The sequence below is a fragment of the Schistocerca piceifrons genome, chromosome 4 (genome assembly GCF_021461385.2).
Source record: "Schistocerca piceifrons isolate TAMUIC-IGC-003096 chromosome 4, iqSchPice1.1, whole genome shotgun sequence".
Lineage (NCBI taxonomy): Eukaryota > Metazoa > Arthropoda > Insecta > Orthoptera > Acrididae > Schistocerca > Schistocerca piceifrons.
Window position 1 is genome coordinate 344,602,438 of NC_060141.1, and position 20,707 is coordinate 344,623,144.

The 20,707-nt window shown below is 44.7% G+C and overlaps 1 protein-coding gene across 1 annotated transcript in view; it reads left to right on the plus strand.

Moving 5' to 3' along the window:
• LOC124794768 (kalirin) overlaps positions 1-20,707 on the plus strand; it is a 2,150,963-nt gene that overhangs the window by 302,988 nt on the left and 1,827,268 nt on the right. The window contains exon 3 of the mRNA XM_047258392.1: positions 3,992-4,090. The gene's annotated coding sequence lies outside the window, so the exon portion shown is untranslated. The remainder of the gene's footprint in view (positions 1-3,991; positions 4,091-20,707) is intronic.

The window sequence follows — 20,707 nt, forward strand, 5'->3', positions numbered from 1 at the left end:
TTTTGTCACGTCAGTATAATTGGTATCAAAATTCTTGTCTTGTTGGAAAAGAACCGTGCCAGATGTGGACGTTGAGTCACACCCCACATACAGAACAGTGACTCTTGTGCTTATTGGTTTTGTAGATTTTTATAGTTGCTGGGGTCTTAATTAATTAACTGTATTTACGAAAATTTCGTTACATTGTTTGTTGCAGTCAGATAGCGTAATAATACTAGTCAGGGCCAACCGATTACGAGACTTACGTAATCGGACAACAGCTATAAAAATCATTTTCAAAAATATTTAATTAAGCCCCCATGCAACGCACGCACATGCTGTGTGCAAGACTTGGCCTACTCCTGGTCTGCGCGCTCGCTGTTGTCGCCGGACATAACGTGGTATTGCAGAATGACATCAACCAGAGTCTGGAAAATTTTTTGTGAAGTACTATGCTTTATTTCCTTTAAAAGCTTAAAGATTTGTTTGCCACTTTTATGAAATAATAAAAGAGAAAGGAAGGTATGGTAACGGACAATAAATCATCCAGAGTATACAATAGAAATAGAAAGTGGCTGATCTGCTGCCTGTGTCTGTATAATATGCCTTTATCCCTTTATCTGCTCGTAGCCCTTGGAAACGGACGAATTAAGACGAAAAATAGTAACACAAAAAATAGAGTTCATCAACTTCAGTTTCCACCCTTTAGCACGAACTATTCATAACGCCCAAATAATGGTATGGTTCCTGTTTACAATATGATGTTTGAGCGGATATCCAAAACATTAGAATTAACAGGAGAATACTCCTGATTTGTTGTATTTAACCATTTATTACTTTTAGAGAAAATCAGGGAATGGAAGACGGAACAAGTTTTCTTTTATTTGCCTATTTAATTTAATGTTTTGATTTTATGTATCTTGAAACTGAGAGAGTCAAAATTTTTCAGTCTTTCTCCGATTTCTACGTTTGTTACAGAAAATAACATGATTAAAAAAAACCGAAAATCGGTTATTTAAGAACTAGATTATTATGGGATATTTTTATCGGACAGGTTAAAAAGGCATGGAAGAAAACCGATATAACCGAAAACCGATTGTTTCAGTGATAACCCCAACCCTGCGTTAGTGCGTGTAACATTATGGTCAGCTTTGACGTGGTAGCGCTGTTTACGAATGTCCCTATTAAATACTCTTTGGAGCTCGTATTCCAGTTCTTTGGAAGTGCCGTGGTCGTGCTATTTAGACACACACTTACGTTTTCTTATTTTCTGTACTATGGCCGGTATTATGATCAGACGAACGGCGCTACAATGGGTAGCCCGTTAGTTCCACCTGTTGCAAACCTCTTCATGGAGAATATTGAGGATATTGATTTAGACGCGGCCCCATTAAAGCCTAGTTTTTCTATCGATACATCGACGACACGGTCGTCATTTGGCCCCACGGACGTGAGAAACTTTACGGGTTTTTGGAATACCTCAACTGCATTAACAGTAACACAGAGTTCACCATGCAGATATAAAAAGACAATACATTGCTCTTTCTCGACGTGCTCGTCCGGCACAAACGAAATAGATGCCTAGGCCACAGTTTCTATAGAAAACTCACTCAACCGATAGGTACATGCACGCCAACAGCCATCATCACCCGGCACAGAAGCGCACTGTGTTACAAACATAGGTGCATCGTGCAAGAATGATACCAGACGCTTTTAACCTTCCCCTTGAGTTGAGCCACCTACGCAAAGTCTTCAAGAACACCCGCTATAATGTTCATCAACATAAATGAAATGATTTCACGTAGAAATCACAATAAGACCACTGTCGAGGAGCAGCAAAAGAAACTTGCTATCTTGTCGTGTTGTGGCTCCGTGTCGGGCAAGATAAGCCGCCTACTGGAAACTCACAAGATCAAATCGATGTTCGGGCCTCCGCCAAAAAAACAGCTAGTGAGACCAATTAGAAGACGCAGCACGTCTCAGAACACCTAAGGTCTACAAGATGTCTTGCGAGTGTGGTGCCGGCCGTTGTGCCGAGCGGTTCTACGTGCTTCAGTCTGGAACCGCGCGACCGCTACGGTCGCAGGTTCGAATCCTGCCTCGGACATGGATGTGTGTGATGTCCTTAGGTTAGTTAGGTTTAAGTAGTTCTAAGTTCTAGGGGACTGATGACCTCAGATGTTAAGTCCCATAGTGCTCAGAGCCATTTGAACCATTTTTGAACGAGTGTGACCAGTCTTACATCAGACAAACAGTACGTACTGTGGAACAACGCAGGAAAGAGCATGAAATGTTTTATTGCTTACACTACCCCAAGAAATCTACTTTAGCTGAGCATGCTGTAGAAAACGGTCACCGGATAAAATTTGACGAAATATCCGCCGTAGCTCGCACTGACGGCATGTGAGACTTTGTCATTCAAAGAAGCCTTTAAAATAAACACCCTTAATAGAGACTGGCCCGTAGCTCAGTGCGGCGTGGGATCCAGCGATCACGCGATTGAAGCGGGCACATTAAACACAGATTCAACATATGCCCACATATGGTGATGCCGCAAGCACCAGCGACGTCACAGTTGATAGCATGAATTAATAAACGGACTGCCAGCAGCGCACCGGCAGCTATACCACTTGGGAATGGCCAAGGAGTGCTTGACCGAAAGCTGGTGTAATTTTTATCATTTGACGTCTTTTAAAACCCGAGAACTTTCTATTCAAGAGTCTGTTGGCTGCATACTCATCTTTGGCTGCGTATGAAGTACTTCGGCATGTTGGCAGGGGGAGGGGACATAGAGTCTGAAAGGAATAGGCTTGATGGTGTCCTTGACGTCCTCCCACTTTCGAACCTACTTATACAGCCAGTTGGAAGGAGACCTACAGTTCAGCAGCTCTACAGCTCCAAAACACGATGCCACTTGACTTGGTATTTACGCGTGGTTCTAGATGAAAGAAGCTATATGTAACAGAAAAAATCGCACAACCAACATGTAACATAAACCCGAACAAGTTGGTGTTACGCAACCTGCCACGCGTGTAGGTGAAGTAGCGCTGCCTGCTTAAGGCGACGCTACTGTGCAGCGGGCACGGTCCTCGGTAAAAGCATGCGTGCGTGCGTGCCTGGCGCGACGTTTGTGTGACGTGAGCGAGGTCGTAGCGGGAAGGCCGCGCGGAGGCGGAGGCAGCGGCGGCGACGGCGAGCGGCAGATGTCGGCCGCAGCTGCCGTGTCCTGTGTCTGTGTCCGCATCCGGTGTCGCTTTCAGCCGAGCCGCTGCGCGCCAAAACCGCCGGCCAGCATACAGCGTATCGTACACTACCGTGGCCGGCTCTCGATGCTTTCGGAAGGTGAACAACAGACTGCAAGTACTACAGCATGGTACACGTTCAGTTGCGCTACATTTCTTCTTCTTCTTATCCCCCCCCCCTCTCACTCTTTCCATTAAAACCTCGAAATTCTTCAAGTCACTCTGATGTCCTACAAGGCTAACAAACACAGAATAACCCACCAGCAGCGTAGTCGGACAAAACCACAATGTTAAACGCACCCAAACACGTTCGCTCCAACAAGCACAGAATAACACATCAGCAGCTTAGTCGGAAAAACCATGCTGTTATAAGCGCCCAAATACGTTCGCTTACCAGACAAACTACGGTGCGCTCCTCCCAAACCCCTATCGTTTTATGCTTGTAGCTTCATGACTGCGTTTCAGAACTGTAATTATTTCGAAACTTTTGTTCGATCCGATGTCCTCCACCATGCTCTTATCTACTTATAATGATGTTTTTCTCCACCCTCTTTACAAGGCAACGCAATAACGTCGACCATTATTTGCAACAGAATCTGTCATATTTTGAGCTTAAGAAAATTGTAATTCTTTCGACATCACACTCCTCATGCCTTTTCGTAGAAATTTTTATTGATCACAGGGGACGTAATTTACCACTAGAGTTATTATATCGAATGTTCTCCGTTTCTGTTGAAGTTTAATTAGATGTTTCTTACTTCATTTCACAGGAACAGTGATCAACGAGCGCAGTGATTTTTCGGAAACGATCGAGCGACGCAGTTGCAGGCTGAATACTACCAGCATCGGCGGCCCCGGGTGGCTAAGAGGCAAGTGGAATAACTGCTTGTGAATAAATGTTTCACGTCTTTCCCCTTCTACAACACGATTAGCGACAATTACATAATTTTAAACAGAAAAAATGTTAGTCTTACAGCGTGATATGAGTCCTCCAGACCCATACATGGCTTATGTCAATTTTGGATGTACTGCTCATTCATATAAGGAAGTTCGTATTTGGTCCTTGAAGGTTGAATCGAAGGTTGCGCCCATTCTCTCAGTTAAAAGATATGAGTCGTACGCGTGGAATCGAACCACTTTAGCAGCCAGTACTCCCATATACTGCACCACAATGGCAGCCATGTTGGAAACATGATGAATAGTGATAGTTCGTGGTAGTTTAGTAAACTTCACTTCTGTACTACATTGCCTGACGAAAAAGGTGCTGGACGTAAAAGGAGGGGATAAAAAGAAACAAAACTTCAGGGGTTGAGAGCCGCGCGGAGTGGCCGCGCGGTTAGAAGCGCCATGTCACGAATCGTGCGGCCCCTCCCTCGGGCATGGGTGTGTGTGTTGTCCTTAGCGTAAGTTTGGTTAAATTAAAGTAGCGTGTAAGTCTAGGGACCGTTGACCTCAGCAGTTTGGTCCCTTAGGAATTCCCACACTTTTGAACATTTGAACAGGGGTTGAGAAGATATGTAATATTGTTTCAGTGATTATAAATTCGAATCAAATTCACAAAAGTTGGAAGCAGGAGCCCACTTATCAGCATGGCGTTGCATCTCCTCTGGCCTGGACGCATGCACTGATTCGGTTGGGAAGCGAGTCACGAAGCCGCTGTATCCTCTCCTAAGGCAGTCTGGCCCACAGCTACTGTAACTGGTCCGTGATCGCCTCGGGCTGACGTCCGTGTTGGTCCCACACATGTTCTGTCGGGGACAGATCTGGGAATCTTGATTGGCACAGGGGTACTTGAACATCACGGGGACGATTCGAAGAGACTTTTACCATGTTTGGAAGAGCGTCCTCTTTTCAATAACGGCACCATAATCCTGTCGCGTAAGAGGTACCACATAAGGATGCAGGATGTCCGTGACGTACCGTTGTACCATCAGAGTTTCGTTTCATTCACTATCAGCCGTCATACCCGATAGCCTCCCGCTCTATGACGCCAGGAGCAACACCGCTGTGCCTCTCCGAAACATTGGAAAACTGGTAACACACTCCAGGTCGCCACTGTTTTCGCCGATGATGATCACTCGGAGTATGCAGAACCACGATTCATCGCAGAACACAATGCGAGGCCATTCGTCAGTAATCTGTGCTCCCCGGTCAGGTCACCACTCAAGACGGAATCGTTTGCGTTGTGGTGTTAACAGCAGCCTACGCTTGGGACTGCTGAGGGTCTCCAACCAATAGTGCGGGATAACACAGAATGTTGTGGAGAGTCAGTTATTTGCTCGCGGATGGAAGGCTCAGGTGAAAAGAGGTTACGACGCGTTTGGTGCACAGTATCCCGATCCTCCCCTGTGGTGGTCGGACGTAGACGACAGGAACCTCGACGACAGTTCCCACGCAGTCCATCATCGTGCCACTGGCACATCTATGATGATGAGGTCCCATACTCCGAGGAGCGTAGGGAACGATGCGGGAGACCCGCACCGCTGACTAGGCAAGGTCCTAGCGGAGGTGGTTTGCCACTGTCACATCTAAATGCCCTACAAATCTGGATACTGTACGATTCGATCAACCGGCCACATGGAGCTCCACAGTGAGGTCTCTTTCAAACTGTCAGGTGCCGTTAACGCTATCTCACACGAGTACGCGGCACCTGTGTGTTCTTCACAGTGATCACTCAACATCTGACGGTTTTCAGGTTTCTTATATGTACTTCCGGATCAGACGCCAACACTTAACACGAACAACACTAATGTACTCTTGTGGCAGTTCTACCTGTCACAGAGAATTTCAAATGTAGTTATTTTCATACCAGGCAACGGTGTGTGTGTGTGTGTGTGTGTGTGTGTGTGTGTGTGTGTGTGTGTGTGTGTGGTCATCTGGGTGCTACATTTTTTTTTTTTTTTAATCAGGCAATGTACAACTGTTAAAGGTGTTTCTGTAGACTGTGTGTAAACTGCTGTTTATAGAACGAACAGTTCATTCTGAAACTAACCGCTAACCGCTACACTGTGGCGATTTCTCCTGTATATCCGTTCTTCCAAGAATTTTAGTACAACATGGTATTCTGATAGGTTGGGAAAGTAGGAGGGAGGCACTGGAAGATCTTAGGCTGTAAGAACAGGTCATGAGTCATGCCTGGATAGCTCAGTCGGTAAAAGCGTCCCGCAGCAAGCTAGCTTCCGGGTTTGAGTGCCGATCCGTAAATAATTTGTCAGATTTTTGTGTTTTTGTCCTGAATTTCAGAGAGTTTGAGGCAAATTATTGATGCTAATAAATAGCTAGCTGATTTATTAAGGCACTGGTTTAGTAAAATAATGGCGCACATTCGAGAGTATGTTAAAATGACTAATTGCGAACTGCGAGTACATTGCATTGCACAATGACGTAAGATAAATTTAGCAATGAAGACGAATGAATAATTACATATTCAACTCTCGTGTCTCTCACGGGTTTGGTCTGCGCAGTTAGTGAACGAGACGTAACTGTAATTTAAAATTTTGTCCGCTGAAAGCACAATGAGAATAATATTTACGCGGACGTCCGAACGTAAAGACTGTCCCACCTCTGACATTTGTGAGTCCGTACGGCGTTAAGTTCAAAGGCATGCAATTTTTTTAATATAAAAACGCTAATGCGGACATGATAAATTGGAGCGACAGCATGTAGCTCTATATTCACTTCTATGTGAGCCACTAAAAGCAATTTAAATGTAAGATAGAGCTTACAGATTAAAAATGCGATGAGCTGCCGGGAGTTAATTTATTAAAAAACTTTTTCGTTATTGAACTCACTCCTCATGTCACACATGGAAATTCAACATGTGTTATTTATGAAAGAGATTACCTTGTACTGTTTGGAATATATTTGGGCAAGAACTGAATCAGTTGATTATGGTAACAGCATTCACCTTTCTCCCTGCAGCAGCTGTGAAAATTACCAGTTGAAATTAATATTTGAAAATTTGAACGCTCCGTATTCAGATGACAGCCTCAAAAATTTACTTACTAGCGCAACCAGTGTCAACATGTAGACAGTGGATTCGCTTTGCAGTAAGACCGTTGACTGTCCATAACGAAGTTGTCTTGAGTGGAATACCATAATATGAAGGAGTGTTTAAATAAAGATTAATGTATTACTGATTATTCACTAGAGCGTTTCCAGTGAAGGCAAAGATCCACGTTTAAATGCCGGTGTAGCATTAAGCTCTGATGGTTACCATTGCACGTCGTGAAATATTCAGAGCAAGCCACATATTATTCAACGCGTGAAACCGAAATAATTTTCAAGACACTTTTGCCTCTCCCTCACGGAAGGCACGAAGAATGTCCAAGAGAGAAATAAACCTTCTAGTTCGGCTTAACACCATAATGGATAGCTGAGGTTCTAAAACATTGCGAAATTAGCTTGTTATCTTAAAAGAATGAAGTCAGATGAAATGAAAATAAGCTGCCAGTTTGAGTTAAAATTTTGGAGACAACTGAAAGAATAAGCCAGTATCGATTGATATTTCTGCAAAGTACTTAGTGCTCGGAAAAAAATACGCGACAAGACACAAGCGCATTCCAGTTCGAAATTGTGTGCCTCCATACTACTCAGTGTAAACATGACACTGGTCGCCGAAATTTCGTTTCCGCGCAGAGACGCCACATTTCTATCAACGTTATTAAATTTATTCTGAATGTATAAGATGATAGTATGCAAATTACGAAAAGAAGGGCACGTCCTAAAGAAGCAGTAACATAATGTAGGTATCCGATGGACGGTATTTCTGATGTGTTATTAGGCGGGCATTTCTGACCCTCCAGGATAGCCGAGAGCGCTAACGCGCTGCTTCCTGGACTCGGGTAGGCGCGCTGGCCCCGGATCGAATCCGCCCGGCGGATTAACGACGACAATCGGTGTACCGGCCAGCCTGGATGTGGTTTTTAGGTGGTTTCCCACATCCTACTAGGTGAATACCGGGCTGGTCCCACGTCCGCCTCAGTACGACTCGCCGACATTTGCAACACGTTCACACTATTTCACGATTTACACTAGACACAGACAGCTGGGATACACTAATTCCGTCCTGGGGGGCATGGGGTGGTCAAATGCCCTTCCTGCCCTTCCTTAACCATGTCACATCCGTACTTAACCCTGCGCACAATGCGGGATAAAGGCAGTAGAAAATGAAAGAAAGAAAGAATTTAGCGGCCATTTCTATCATATGAAAAAGGCCCGTTTAAATCTGTAAGAACGACATTTGTTCGTAGATTGTCTGCCTGCTTGGGTTTTACGCGGTGCCAGATTAAAAGATCGATTGTATGTGAATGGTAACATAGCAAACGAAATAAGAAAGGAAATCTACTAAGTTCAAACGAACTTCTCTTTATTCGGGTGAGACGCTGTCAAGTATTTCTCGTAGAATAACAGATTGTCGACCAACCAAAGTACCAGTTTACGTCTAACTGTTGATAGATTACTGCGTGACATACCTTCACTAGAATTAATATCAGAGTACGATTTAGCTTATCAGTGTGTCTCATTCTTGGGCGTAGTTATCACGAAGCTGCCACTTTTTCCGGGTCACTGGTTGGCCTTGTCGGGTACATATTTACACACTTCCATCCACTCGCATTTGTCCCATTTTCCGTAACATACGTTCTTCCGCGGCCGTACCTCTGTCTGTTACTCCATCGTTTCCATGTTTAACGTTAGAACGTAGGTGGGATGAGAGAAACGTACGGAAAATGGCTTTTACGTACCGTCCCGTCGACACTGATGCCGTTAAAGAGTTGGAAGAGCCTAATTGGGCAGGGATGAAAGAGAATGTGGCTCGTTTCCTTTTCAAGGCGTCATCTCGGCATTCGTCTGAATGTCAGCAGCGAAGACACCTACATCTGGATATGCGGACGAAAATTTTAACCTCGCTGCTCCTGAGTAGGAATTCTGTCTCGTAACCACTAAGCCGGTTCGCATGGTGTTAAGTGCCCATGGGAGTGTGCAAGGGTTGGACAAAAATATGGGAACATCAAAAATACAACACGTTATCAAGCTTAATACGGTGTAAACCAACTGGCGTTCAAAACAGTTTCCATTCGTTTCAGAACAGAGAAGTACAGGTCCTGTACGGTTTTCACAGCGATCTTATACCATTCTTCTGGCAAAATAGTGGCAAGTTTAGATAACAGAAAGGTGAATAGCGATTACGCACACTTTACTCCAAAGTAGATTCGGGAGAACGACGGTTCAAACTCACGTCCGGCCACACTGATTTAGGTTTTCCGTGATTTTCCCTATATCGCTTTAGGCAAATGCCGGGATTGTTCCTTTGCGGCCGGTTTCCATCCCCATCCTTCCGGAATTCAAGCTTGAGCTCTGTCTCTAGTGACCTCATTGTCGATGCGACGTTAAACACCAATATTCTCCACCTCCTCCTGCAAAGTAGATCATCACAAAGGCTCAATAATATTGAGATCTGATGACTGTGTTGACCAAGGGAGATCCGACAGTTCATCCTCGTGGTCACAAAATCGGTTCTGGACGATGTGAGCTGCGTGAACAGGTCCGTCTCGTCTTGGAACATAGCATCACCATTGGGGAACAAACTCTGTACCATGGGATGGGCCTATGAGCGAATGGTCACATAATACTAGGCAGTATTGCGATCTTTCAGTGAAACCATGAGACCAATGGAATATCAGGGTATGGGTGCCCAAATCATCATTGGGTCCCCGACATGTTCCACTCTTCGGACGTAAACTCAGCCAGAAACAGTGTGAAACAAGACTTATCTGTCCAAATGGCTACTTTCATTGTTCCCTAGTTCAGGTTTTATGACTTCGTCACGGTCACCACTTTTGCACCGCTGATTAGTGTTTTTGTAATTCCAGATCGCACCACAATTCCCAGCTTAAGGCTCTCGCTTCCTGTTGTTTTGGTGCTGACAGGGTCCACGAGTCTTTTTATTTCTCGTCACAGTTCTCTTCAATGACCGTCTGCCACGATCTTTCAATAGACACTTTCGTTCGCGTTGTGACTTAGCGGATGATGCCTCTCCGGTTTTCCTGTATGCGGTATAAATCTTCGATACGATACATCTTGAAACACCAGAATACTTCGGCTACCTTGGTTCTGAAGTACCCGCCATACGAACACCAAAAATTTTCCCACGTTCGAATTAACTTATTTCCTACATAATGCAATCACGACTAGCCATAATACTATTCTGAACACGACTGACGTCTGCAACGTATTGAGGACATAGCACAAGTGCTTTTCGTGGCCAAATACAACAGCGCAATCTGCAGGCTTGGCTAGCATTCGTGTTTGTGTTTAAGCTTACGTTTCCAGAAGTGTTTCCATATTTTTGTCCAACCGCTGTAGCGTGCAACTGTCAAAGACGACCCTAAATTTGCAGGAAACCTTTGATGTCGCTATCAGAGTGAGCTTAGCATTCATGATGACATACGTTATATTGAAGTCCCCATACATTTCACTAATAGTTCTGCATCGATCTGATAGATGATGTTCTGCCCCGTGACTATCCCAAAATTGGTCCTACGCTTCAATGGTGACATTTTGATTATAAATATAGTGAGAGGTTCGTACTTCCAGGTTTAATAATCACCACTGTTATTGGTATTGTTTTGTTTCTGTTGCTTCACAGTTAGCCTTCTTTACAAATAATCCTTGTACACGAATCCTCACGTCTACATATATACTGTGCAAGGCATCGTAAAGCACGTGCGGGTTGTGCTTTGTACCGAGCAATTATTTGTTCTATTTCATTCATGTAATGAGCGAGGAGAAATACGCGTGGTAATTTCTTTTACCTTTTTCTCACGATCTCTGGCGGAGATAGATACACGGTAGTGCCAGCAGATTCCAAGTTACGTTCTCCGAGCATCTCTGTTTCGTTTTTGTATGGGTAATACAGATCTTTTACGATCTTAGTAAGCGCATCACTGAATTTGCTAGATATCTGGCGCCGTGCGTATTTGATAAAGACTTGAAAAGCTGGAGCAGTACTCTAGAATTGTTAGTAAAAGCGACTTTATGCGATTTCGTTGCCAGATGCGGGCCGCTGTGGCCCAGCGGTTCTAGGCGCATCAGTCCGGAACCGCGCGACTGCTACGGTCGCAGGTTCGAATCCTGCCTCGGGCATGGATGTGTGTGATGTCCTTAGGTCAGTTAGGTTTAAGTAGTTCTTAAGTTCTAGAGAACTGATGACCTCAGAAGTTAAGTCCCATAGTGCTCAGAGCCATTTGAACCTTGACAGATGCGCTGCACGTCCCCAGAACTTTTCTGACAAATGTAAGTCTCTTATTCGCCTTTCCTAATACTGATTGCACGCGTTCCACCGTCTTCATGGTACCGACTTCATCTTGCTACTTATGGCTGCCCGTGCATTAGTGCCGAACTGGATAATACAGTGGTTAGCACACTGGGATCGTATTCGAAAGGATGACGGTTCAAAACCTCGTCCGGCCATCCTGATTTAGGTTTTCCGTGATTTCTCTAAATCGGTTAAGGCATATTCCGGGATGGTCCTTGAAAAGGGCACGGCCACTTTCCTTCTCCAACCTTCCCTAATCCAAGTTTTTGCTCAGTTCCTATGACTCGTTGTCGACGGGACGTTAAGCACTAACCTCCTGCTCCTCCTCCTCCCTAAATTAATTCAGCATCAGTGTTGTTATCGGGTAGTATCAGGTTCTTTTTCTTTGTGATAGCTATTTCGTGTATTTGTCTGTATTTAAAGAGAGCTACTACAGTGGAAGTTTTGTCCGAATTTGCATTTCCCTAAGGTGAAATTTGTTGTTGCCAACAGCATCGCCACAGAATAATGCGACAGTACTGATAAATCCGTCGAAAAGTGTTCCGATACTGCCTGGCGTAAAAGCGACGCCAGAGCAATAACCTCGTTTGCAGCTTGAACTAACAACTGTAGATAATAGATAGTTTTGAGCAGACAGTAGCGGACAATTCCTGTTTGGAAAAAATCGTCACAGGTGACGAGACTCACCAATACGAACCAACCACAGAACGACAACGTGCATGAAGGGTTTCTGAAGGTTCGCCAAGACCAAAGAAGATGCCACTGTGACGCGCGAGTTGAACTACATCCGAAAGAAGAATTTTTCTGAAATTTTAAACGTGTGTATGAACATTCTTTGCGGTGTACTCAAGTGGGGACAAACTGTGTAGAATGCCTGAAGCATTAAAACCACCACCTTGACGTTTCTCTATTTTTATTAGTCCAGTATCGAAACTTTATGAACTGAAAGGGAGTGTATTTGCAGCGATTACATGGGAGAGCTTATTACGACTCTTTAGAGTACGTGGGCTATTATTTTCATTTCTGTTAAATATTCGCCGCCCAGTATAACATAATAGGTTTACGAGAGTCATTCCAGTACGGAGTTATCAACGAGCAGGAACGGTCCTTTACTGTTTATTTCTGTGACTCAAATGTGTGACAAAGTTAACGATCCCTCCAAGTGTGAGGTTCGTGGTGTGTAACTGTTTCTGAAAGCAAAAAATGCCTGCCTCATCGAAATTTTACAGACAGATGACCTAATTTTATGGAAATGTGATGAATGAAGGAAGCTTCCGTTAGAAACTGGTGCACCGTTTTAAGCGTTGAAGGACGATCAGGTCGACCTTCAATAGTCACTGACGAATTGAAATCAAGGAATGACGAACAATTTCAACAGGATAGATGTTTCACTATTCATGTACTGAGCTTGTGTTTTCCTGAACTTTTGACTGTCAGTCCTTTATCTAATTGTTAGTGGTGATATGGGCTAGAGAAAAGTGTGTGCCAGGTGGGTTCCTCGACTTTTGGCAGACGAACACAAAAAATAACGTATGACAACTGACCTGACTTTCCACACTCGATACGACATGGATGGCGTTGAGATTTTAAACCACTGACGACGAGCCCTGGGTTTCGCGTATTTGTACGTAATTGTTGCAGATGTATCACCTGAACTCCGGAGTTACGGAAGTTACTAAAAAATTGCGGAAATGGACATGTCAGATTTGATGCTGTGAAAAAATTGTAAAAGGTACTTTTTACATTTCACTAAAGATATATAAATAACATATAAAATGTTTATATAATATATAAATAATATATAATGATTTCCTTCATGAGTACGCAGCAAACCTGTATACGAACGATTTCGTCACCACTTCTTATTAAGATACGTTATGCTGAGTGACGAAAATTTTTCTTTCTGCGCTTGTCAGTTTAAGGGTAGGATTAAAACTGCTTCAAGTGATAACTTCACAAAAGATCAGATTCTGGGTGCGAAGAGTGCAACAAGATTCTCTCTTAAGAGAACATTATCTTCAATCACCCGTGAATATCCAGTTTCTGTATTATACAAGCATCTCGTGGTCTTGCGGTAGCGTTCTCGCTTCTCGCGCACGGGGTCCGGGGTTCGATTCCCGGCGGGGTCAGGGATTTTCCTGCCTCTAGATGACTGGGTGTTGTGTCGTCTTCATCATCATCATCATCATTCATCTCCATTACGGCAAACCACCTCTGGTAGGACGTTGCCTAGTACAGCGGTGCGGGTCTCCCTCATCGTCCCCTACGCTCCTCGGAGTATGGGCCCTCATCATCATCACAAGCACAGGCAGATCCAGAAAGAAGAAGGAGCATCATTATGTGGCTTGTGGAGTATGATGTATATACAGATGAGGAAGGGTTATGAATGTTTTTGTATAAAACAATGAAGACAGGTGTCTCTCGTTTAATAGTGTAAATGGATTTTGTTTCCCTGTTTTTCTTTTAATTTTATTAATAATTTGTGTGGTATGTCTATTTTGCAATATTTGGAAAGCACAGAAAGGTTTCTAAAGCATCCTTGATGTTCATCAAACTAATTTTTACATTACATTTATTCGCAATTGCGAATGTGGACAACCATCAGCTGTAAATGGATGACGACAATGAAAATTTGTGCCGGACCGGGACTCGAATCCGGATTTCCCGCTTATGGCGAGCGGTGGATGTACGAGTACAGCTTGTAGTCACATGTTTGGCGACTTATGGAAGTTTGGGTGTGACCTTGAGTCGTACACGGCGACCCCCTCAAATGGTACGGCTACCCCTCGTATAAAGTGGAAAATCCAGGTTTGAGACCCGGTCCGGCACAACGTTTCATTGCCATCATTCCATTATACAGCTGATGGTTGCCCATATTCGCAGTTAAGAATATATTTAATGTATTTCATAACGGATGTAGTCGCCGCAGTGCATGCATGTCCAAAGGGACTTCGCATCGTAATTTAGAATAACACAGGCACTGCAATATCGTAAATTAATTTTTAGCCGTTTCCCCTTAACCTGATTTTTTGATTCACTGTAATTTTTATTTAGGGTCGGAAAGTATCTGAAATATAGCATTTGATGGTATAAATCAGGCTTGTAATTTTTAGAATATTTCGTCGTAGGACGTTCCCCGAGACCCTTCACTGTTTTTCCGATGCGATTGCTGATAATATACACTCCTGGAAATTGAAATAAGAACACCGTGAATTCATTGTCCCAGGAAGGGGAAACTTTATTGACACTTTCCTGGGGTCAGATACATCACATGATCACACTGACAGAACCACAGGCACATAGACACAGGCAACAGAGCATGCACAATGTCGGCACTAGTACAGTGTATATCCACCTTTCGCAGCAATGCAGGCTGCTATTCTCCCATGGAGACGATCGTAGAGATGCTGGATGTAGTCCTGTGGAACGGCTTGCCATGCCATTTCCACCTGGCGCCTCAGTTGGACCAGCGTTCGTGCTGGACGTGCAGACCGCGTGAGACGACGCTTAATCCAGTCCCAAACATGCTCAATGGGGGACAGATCCGGAGATCTTGCTGGCCAGGGTAGTTGACTTACACCTTCTAGAGCACGTTGGGTGGCACAGGATACATGCGGACATGCACTGTCCTGTTGGAACAGCAAGTTCCCTTGCCGGTCTAGGAATGGTAGAACGATGGGTTCGATGACGGTTTGGATGTACCATGCACTATTCAGTGTCCCCTCGACGATCACCAGTGGTGTACGGCCAGTGTAGGAGATCGCTCCCCACACCATGATGCCGGGTGTTGGCCCTGTGTGCCTCGGTCGTATGCAGTCCTGATTGTGGCGCTCACCTGCACGGCGCCAAACACGCATACGACCATCATTGGCACCAAGGCAGAAGCGACTCTCATCGCTGAAGACGACACGTCTCCATTCGTCCCTCCATTCACGCCTGTCGCGACACCACTGGAGGCGGGCTGCAAGATGTTGGGGCGTGAGCGGAAGACGGCCTAACGGTGTGCGGGACCGTAGCCCAGCTTCATGGAGACGGTTGCGAATGGTCCTCGCCGATACCCCAGGAGCAACAGTGTCCCTAATTTGCTGGGAAGTGGCGGTGCAGTCCCCTACGGCACTGCGTAGGATCCTACGGTCTTGGCGTGCATCCGTGCGTCGCTGCGGTCCGGTCCCAGGTCGACGGGCACGTGCACCTTCCGCCGACCACTGGCGACAACATCGATGTACTGTGGAGACCTCACGCCCCACGTGTTGAGCAATTCGGCGGTACGTCCACCCGGCCTCCCGCATGCCCACTATACACCCTCGCTCAAAGTCCGTCAACTGCACATATGGTTCACGTCCACGCTGTCGCGGCATGCTACCAGTGTTAAAGACTGCGATGGAGCTCTGTATGCCACGGCAAACTGGCTGACACTGACGGCGGCGGTGCACAAATGCTGTGCAGCTAGCGCCATTCGACGGCCAACACCGCGGTTCCTGGTGTGTCCGCTGTGCCGTGCGTGTGATCATTGCTTGTACAGCCCTCTCGCAGTGTCCGGAGCAAGTATGGTGGGTCTGACACACCGGTGTCAATGTGTTCTTTTTTCCATTTCCAGGAGTGTAGTTTCACATAAAAGTCCATAAACAAAGCGCCATTCAGTGAAGTAGAATCATTCACTGGCTTCCACAAAACCGAAAAAGCCAAACAAATTCAGAACAGCCCAAAGGTAAAGGCCACAGAATTTGGATCTAAAGGGCGTGATGCCTAGAGGATAGACCGCAATTTCAGCGACCTGACATCAGATCCTTAACCGACTAAGCCGCGCCGTTCAAAACAAAAGGTGTGCATTGTTGGCCAGCGGTATTGTACTTCATCACGATAACGCTCGCCTGCATTCTGGTGTGTTCGGCAGTTTAAATGTAAAGTTTTTGGGTGTTCGCCTTGTAGGTAGCGCGGGGTAGCCGCGCAGTCTTGGGCGCCTTGACAAGGTCCGTGCAGCTCCCCCCGTCGGAGGTTCGAGTTCTCCCTCGGCCATGGGTGTGTGTCTGTGTCCTTAGCGTAAGTTAGTTTACGTTAGATTAAGTAGTGTGTAGGCTTAAGGTCCGATGACCTCAGCAGTTTGGTCCCATAAGACTTTACCACAAATATTCACTTTTCCACCTTGTAGCCCAGACTTTGCTTTTTCTGGAATTGAAGGACTTTTTTGGGCGGGAAGCACGTAGGAACGTCAGCTGAGTAAAAGAGTAGGAAAACTTGTGGAGCGCTACAACAAATGTTAAAATTTGAACGGCGACTGCGTAGAAAAATAGCCAACATATCAAAATACATTGTAGAATAAATTTTCTTTCATCGCCATGAATAAAAATGTCTGTTTCTTCTTTTATAATGGCCGTCATAATAGTAAAAACCTCGTAGATAGTCACTTAACAGTGAAGACCTTACCACTGATTACATCTTGATTATTAGTATACGTATCGAGTATAATGCCTTTCGGGAATCCAGGGAGACGAAAACTATTTCCATAGAGATGAAGCTGCCACTGGCGCCAGAAAGATCGTCGCGGCTTATCCAACGCTAAGAGCGAAATTGGGACCAAAATGTTTCGCTGTGATGTATGAGGTGGAGTTACGTGAATGGGTTCTAAACGCGGAGTAATTCTGCGCCGTAACGCCGGTCTGAGCCGTCCTTACACTAGCCGCGGCCGGCGTTTTCGCTGCCACTCCGAGTGGGGGAGCGCTGAGCCACGCCAACGTGAATATGCCCGTCTGATACGGGCCCCTGAGAGCGTCCGAGGGATACCCCGTGCGGCATTATGCGGGCCTGCCGCGCGCTCCGCAAATAAAAGGACGGGCGACGCACGCCAACACAAAAGCTGGCCCCCGTCGCGCCGTGCGCCGACTGCAGTTAGACGCAACCTCTCGGCGAACCTCGCCTCTTTGCTGCGTCCTGCGCCTGCGCAAGGGTTTGCGAACGGGCGTTGCTGTTTACCAGTTATGGAATAGAGGCGCGGCAATATTTCGGCTCCTTAAACCACGTTCGCAGAATACTTTTGGCAAAGGTACATTTATTTATTGAACCTGTTCTGCTAAGGGTCATCAGACTTTCCCTTCCATTGGACCAGGGTTTCACACATGCGGTACCTTTTTGATAGTTACCCTTAGAAATAACAATTTTAATATGACAGTAGTTGTAAAATGATGTGAGTGTCTCTAGTGGCAGAGCGGTTCTAGGCGCTTCAGTCTGGAACCGCGCGGCCACTACGTTCGCAGGATCGAATCCTGCCTCGGAAATGGATGTGTGTGATGTTCAAAAATGGTTCAAATGGCTCTGAGCACTATGGGACTTAACATCTATGGTCATCAGTCCCCTAGAACTTAGAACTACTTAAACCTAACTAACCTAAGGACATCACACAACGCCCAGTCATCACGAGGCAGAGAAAATCTCTGACCCCGCCGGGAATCGAACCCGGGAACCTGGGCGCGGGAAGCGAGGATGTGTGTGATGTCATTAGGTTAGTTAGGTTTAAGTAGTTCTAAGTTCTAGGGGACTGATGACCTCAGAAGTTAAGTCCCATAGCGCTCAGAGCCATTTTTTTGTCTGTAGTGACAATGTAAGTAATCCTGACTATGAACTAACAAAGCTAATACTGGCAGTGCTTTTACTACTACTACTACTACTACTACTACTACTGCTGCTGCTCGGGTTCGATTCCCGGCGGGGTCAGGGATTTTCTCTGCCTCGTGATGGCTGGGTGTTGTGTGCTGTCCTTAGGTTAGTTAGGTTTAAGTAGTTCTAAGTTCTAGGGGACTGATGACCATAGATGTTAAGTCCCATAGTGCTCAGAGCCATTTGAACCATTTTGAACTACTGCTGCTGCTGTTGCTAATAATAATTTAATCTCAATATATAAAATGCACTGTCCCGACTGACTGATGCACTCCCTGACTCATCATCGCCCAGCCCAGACTACTAAGGACAGAAACTTGAAATTTCCAGAGAGTGTTGATCTTAATTCTGTAGGCGTTCTTTAAGAATGGATTGTTCAAAATACTGCTCCCAAGCGTATGAAGTAGGGGTTGAAAGGCTTTTTCAGAACATGTTGCTATTTAGACAGTTTTGAAGCGAGAACTACGAAAATTGGTGTTTGGTTTCTCAGTCTGAAATTAAAAGAATCGTGTTTCAAAAATTAAAAAAATCGTGTTTCAGCGTTTTTGGAAATTCAAGCACTAACGAGGTAAACAAGTGGATCAAAGTTTTTTGAAAATAAATTATTACAAACAACTACTAAAGCATTTTTAAAGCTACATGTAAGAAAATTAGTATTTGATTTCTCACTTAGAAATTTAAAAAAAAAGTTTTTCGGCATCTTTGGAAATTCAATCCCTAAGGGAGTGAATTACGGAAAGAAAATTTTAAAAATGCGCTTGTAGCAACACACCATCGCAAGCGCATCTAAAGAGGTTCTCAATGTTATACCGATGTCACATTGCTATGTAAAATAAGAACCAATTCGACCTCTTGGAAATTTATACTCTCCCAGAAATAGTTAATGCTCGCTTTTGTAGGAGCTTACGTGATGTCTCAGCTTGTCTGCATGCAAATTCTTGCCCTAACAGAACCTGTTTACGAAAGTAGGGGAGAATAACGTCGAATGCATTCTTCCTCGAGGTCCTAACATGGCACTCCATGCATCATGTGTTACCCTTCCTGCTTTCAACATACACAAACGTTCTCACCGCTATGTAGAGCCTCCTATATCGCAGCATAAAGGACATCTTGTGAATGAATGGAGCATTATGATTGGCTGTCATCGAATTTATACCCTGGAGTACTGATGCTGTCGGTGTGGAAGCACCGTCCGCATTTTTTTCTTTGTACAGATGAGAGTTTCAGGGGCAGAAAACTATTTTACACAGATCGCCATATTGCCCCGACAATTAAACCTTGCAAAGTGCCCTACATATCGTCAAATATGGAAAGACTCTCACTCAATTACACTGCTTTCCCACTGAGGACAGGTGCTTGAATATTAGAGTGTGAAACCGATCTCCAACCATGTCGATGTAGTAAACATACAGTTCATATCCTGCGCCATACAGAGTCACCCATAAACTAAATAAAGGTGCAAAATGTGCAGAAGCAGTCAACGGGTCAATTTACATGGAGGGAATAATGGCCCAGTGCAAACACACGTCCATATCGAATCTTCTCAAATTTCCATGTGATCACGAAATCTCCCTACACATACTAAGTATTAGTTCGCTATTGACCTGTCTAGAGGATGACACCATTAAGTCAACTAAATTCCTGCATTGCAACATCCCTCTCCATTCAGACAGTCCCTGCCGTTAGCAGGAAATGTGAACCATTCCCACCACTGGCCACACATAGACAGAATCATCCTATGAAATTGGCCACTTATATATGTGACCGCAATACTTACAGTTAAGTCTTACGATTTTGGTTTCTGTTGAATGACATTCGACAATGAGCGAAGTATCGGAAATACACCCTGCTGATGGCTGTGGCTCTGGAAATAGAGATATCTGTACCATTCTTATGACATGACATATGCCTCCCTTCATCATCACAGTATTCCACGCCAAATCCATACCTTCCTTACGAATGGACATAGTAATTTCCTTTGCACATGTCTGAACACAAACACATGCTTTATAAGCCTCGTGCTCAAGGCGAACCTATAACGCAACCCCTACTACTAAGTGTAATACTTCATCAATAATTGATTGCCGGTGACATGAAATTATACTAACCAAAATTCAACCATGGCTGGACATGCGAGTGGTACTACTGTGTCCTAGAAAGAGAGGTGTAATCGTCTTACAAAAAGCGAGGTGTTAAAAAACACAACCATCACAAGCGGTCTTGGTTCTACAGGTGCTTACAAGTATCCATGTTAAAAGCTATACCCACTTTATAAATAGAGGTACGACATTACCTCTGAATGAGGTGGTTTTTTGTCCAGACAAATACCATAACACTGTACATAGATGGTGATCATTGGAGTATATAGTATCAGACCAGCAGTGCAGTTACACGTCGCCGACAGTGTAAGCTTGTAATAAAATTACCCAATTTAGAAAGTGATTTGGCTAAGGAACATGGTATGAAATGGGTATTTTCAACACCCTCAAGCCACCGCCGCTAGATATTTCTCCAATAT